Raw genomic sequence first — 4,443 nt, 5'->3', positions numbered from 1 at the left:
AGAGCTACTGCAAGCGATTTTTAGTGCTGCAAATCCATTTATTCTTTGCTGAAACTTCCGCTCTTCATGAAGTGCACAGGTCATGGTTGCTTAGCAACGGCAGACGCCTCTGGAGCGCAAGCGCCCGAACGCTTTGGGGGAAAAGCAGAAACCTAGCGTTTTCCACGCGTTTTTAGGCGCGATATGTGAACGGCCCCTAAGTCATTATAATCCCCAATTATGTCCCCACTGGATGCAACAAATGCCTAATTTGTAAGGGGTTTTACTGGTTTTGTCTCGTCCTGCTGGGAGACGACATCACAGTATGGTGAGGGGCGTAACATTTCCGTCACACGCTTGAGGTATTCGGCCAATCACAACGCACTGGATAGCTGGCCAATCACAGCACACCTCGCTTTTCAGAACGATGAGCTTTGTAAAAATCAACGCATTTCAGAAAGGCGGGGCATAGAGGAGAAACAATAATGTACAGTATGTGGAAAATAATGTGTTTTTTTAACCTTAAACCACATAAACACATTTCATTACACCAAATACACAAAATAATGTTCTTTTTTTAGCAACATCATATGACCCCTTTAAAATGCCCAACTTTACAGCAGAAAAAAATATGTTTACAGCCTGGTACAAAAAGTGGTTTTGGTCTATATAATAATAATAATAATAATGTACTGCGTTTTCTTTACTCAAAAAGAAAAAACAGGAAGAGATCTGGGGCAAGTTCAAGCTCAAACCCATTGCGCAATCTTTTGCTACTGTTTCCGGTTTGACGACATGTTTCCTGGAAACGGTGTGCAACGGGGTTTGAGATACGTTTTCTCTTGTTTGGTGGGTGTGTCAAAAATGTCAGCCCAATCAGCAGCAACATGTATATAAACCACGCAGTATTAAAGCAGCACTATGTAACTTTTGGCGCTCTAGCGGTTAATAAACAGAACTGCACACATCCCGCGGAAGAACATTCCAACTGGATCTACTTCTCTAAGTTTATGTCTATGGCGATTCACGCAGGTATGTGTTACTCCGCCGCGGTGACGACCCGACCAGGCTAAAATAGTCCAAATATAAGCACTTATTATAAGTGTGCCGTAGTGATTCGGAATAAGACAAAAACGTGGTTTGGAAGATGAATTCATGATGTACTCGCTCATTATATACATTTAGCAAATTTTGAGCACAGAAAAAAATGACATAGTGCTGCTTTAAAGAGACAGCTCGCACAATGTCATTAACATCAAAATAAATTCACAAGAGCAAGTATATTGTTTGCACATGTTTATTTACATTAAAGGCAAAATAACTGAAATAATAAGAGCATATGTATAGATCTGGAACTTCTTTAAGTCTGTCTAAATATCGTTTAGTAATTGCTAACCACAGTTGGTGGTTGCCATTGACTTCCATAGTAGGGAAAAAATACTATGGAAGTCAATGGCAACCACCAACTGTTTGATTACCAGCAAAATATCTTCTTTTATGTTCAACATAGGAAAGCAACTCATACAGGTTTGGAAAGACATGAGAGTGAGTAAATGATGACAGAATTTTCATTTTTGGGTGAACTGTCCCTTTAACGCTCTTCAGAAAGCTAAGGGTGAGGTCACTGACACTATGTCCATGTTTTTATACAGTCTATGCATTAGCTGCTTTTAGAGCTGCTTTTAAATATTTTATTTAATTATATATTGAAGAAAATATTATATATTAAAGATTTGTAATGTTTTTTTAAAGAAGTCTCTTCTGCTCATCATGGCTGAATTTATTTGACCAGAAATACAGAAAAAACTGTAATATTGTGAAATATTATTGCAATTTAAAAAAAACTGTTTTCTATGTCAATATATTGTAAAATGTAATTTATTTCTGTGATCAAAGCTGAATTTTCAGCATCATTACTCCAGTCTTCAGTGTCACATGATCCTTCAGAAATCATTCTAATATGCTGCTTTATTATCAATATTGAAAATATTTGCTGCTTCATTTTAATTTTTTGGGGGGAACCTGTGATACTTTTTTCAGGATTCTTTGATGAATAAAAAGTTAAAAAGAACAGCATTTTTTCAAAATAGAAATCTTTTGTAACAACACTACCATTCAAAAGTTTGGGGTCAGTTTTTTTTCTTCTTTTTTGAAAGAAATTAATGCTTTTATTCAGCAAGGATGTGTTAAATTGATTTAAAAAAAGTGATAATAAAGACTTATATTGTTAGAAAAGATTTCTGTTTTAAATAAACGCTTTTCTTTTTAACTTCATTCATCAAATAATCGTATCACAGGTTCAAAAAAAAAAACATAATAAATCAGCATATTAGAATGATTTCTGAGGATCATGTGACACTGAAGACTGGAGTAATGGCTGATGAAAAATCAGCTTTGCATCACATAGCCTAAATAAATAATATTTTAAAGTATATTAAATTAGAAAACCATTATGTACTGTGTAAATGTATATAATGGAGCGAGAGCTCCAACTGTTGTACACTTACAGAAGCCGAAATCCATGCAAAACTTCAAAAGTACCACAAAGAGTCGCTGTGACACCGCATATGAACGCGTTATTTAAAACTACATTACCCATAATGCAAAGCGAAGGGCCATTAAAAAAAATCGAGCCTGATTAAAAATGAACGTCACACCAAAGTCAAGTGATCTATTGTTATATAAAAACTGTACGATTTTGCACGTTTAAAAACTCAATATCAAAAATCAGAGCTCTATGGAGCTGAAAGCCAACTCATTTGATAAAAGGAAAACCGACATATCGGCATTCAATCAACACAGCAATTTTACAATTCAATTATTCATGTTTTTTTTAACATATACACGTAAAAAGAATAAAAAACGGAATAATACGGAAACATATTTTAACTGGGAATAGTGTTTTTCTCTTTTTAATGAAGGCAGATTATTGGGCACGGGCAGCGCGTGTCGAATCAGTCCCAGTCAGACCGACAAGAACGGGAGAGGGAGGACACGCGCACACCGGATCACCGGGACCGGACACACACATGTGACATACGGTCATATTTATCGCTCATCTGAGATACGAAAGGGGTTTTTATCATGAGCGAAATATGAGAATGAGAGACATGAGCATAGATAGATAGATAGATAGATAGATAGATAACGTTAGCGCTTAATAAATCCTATTTTAAGTCCATTATTTTATTATATTTATATTAATTTGTTCGTAAGTTATTAGATTCTTTTTGCTGTAATGAATCAGTTTTTTTTTTTTTAAACCAACGTAAATCAAAGCAGAACTGCCGTGATGAAAAATTTTATTTGGTATAGTTATTCTTTCTATTTTATAGTCATGAGAATTAGATTTGTTCAAAAGAGGTCATGGGGTTAAATGTGCTTAATTGACATGAAAACAGTGTCCCAACGCACAAAATATTAATAGTTCTAAAAAAAACTTATTTTCCATAATCAGCATGACTCTCTTTTAAAATCTGTGGTGAAATATGTCTGGGGTCTTCTTGACAGGTTTTGGGAGATTGACCCATGTAGTTGCTTTCAGCATCAATACAAAATTGTGATGTTTGAGTTGTTCTCTCTTTATTAGCGCTCTATTTTGACTGCTTTAGTTTTTGTCTGTATATGATTGTAATGCAGCTGATCTCTGATGATCAGGTTACAAATGTGAAACAGGTGTTCAACAGTAGATTGGATCAGAGAAAAGATTGATCCGTTGATCCGTCCGAGAGGATGAGGAGCGGAGAGAGGGTGGTGTCCCGTCCGTCTCATCTCTGCCTGGTGGACATCTTTATCTCTTTATCCTGGACAGCCGCTGTCAGTCCCGACGCCCGACAAATGCTCTGTTCTGCTTTTAAGCTCGTTAATAGCAAACAGGGCGTCAGTAATGTCTTTTTAAAGGTGTGCACTTGATTGCTGCTTTGTGTTTACAGTAATGCATTTACATTGTAAGTCTGTGAATAAGACATTCTGGAGGGTTTAGGCAGCACTCATATGTTAATTTTTTAGTGGAATATGTCAAGGTCCATGTCAGTTTTGTCATTTCACATTGGAATTGATAAAAGAACTAAACGCATATTTTTTATGTTTTTGAAACAAGTCTGTTTAGCATTTATTTGATCAAAAATACAGTGAAATTATGAAATATTTTTACAATTTAAAAGAACTGTTTTCTATTTGAGTACGTGTTGAGATGTAATTTATTTCTGTGATCAAAGCTGAATTTTCAGCATCATTACTCCAGTCTTCAGTGTCACATGATCCTTCAGAAATCATTCTAATATGCTGATTTGCTGCTCAAGAAACATTTCTGATTATTATCAATGTTGAAAACATTTGAAGCAGTTGTGCTGCTTCATGTTTCTGTGGAAATGGTGGAAATGGTTATATGCTAGCACCATTCAAAAGTTTGAGGTAAGTGATATAAAAAAATAAAACTTATTCATCAAACAAATCAAATGTGAC

The sequence above is a fragment of the Sinocyclocheilus grahami genome, unplaced genomic scaffold, assembly GCF_001515645.1.
Source record: "Sinocyclocheilus grahami isolate Dianchi unplaced genomic scaffold, SAMN03320097.WGS_v1.1 scaffold1919.1, whole genome shotgun sequence".
NCBI classification, from domain to species: domain Eukaryota; kingdom Metazoa; phylum Chordata; class Actinopteri; order Cypriniformes; family Cyprinidae; genus Sinocyclocheilus; species Sinocyclocheilus grahami.
The sequence above is the reverse complement of the archived record's forward strand: the minus strand, read 5'-3'. Positions refer to the sequence as shown.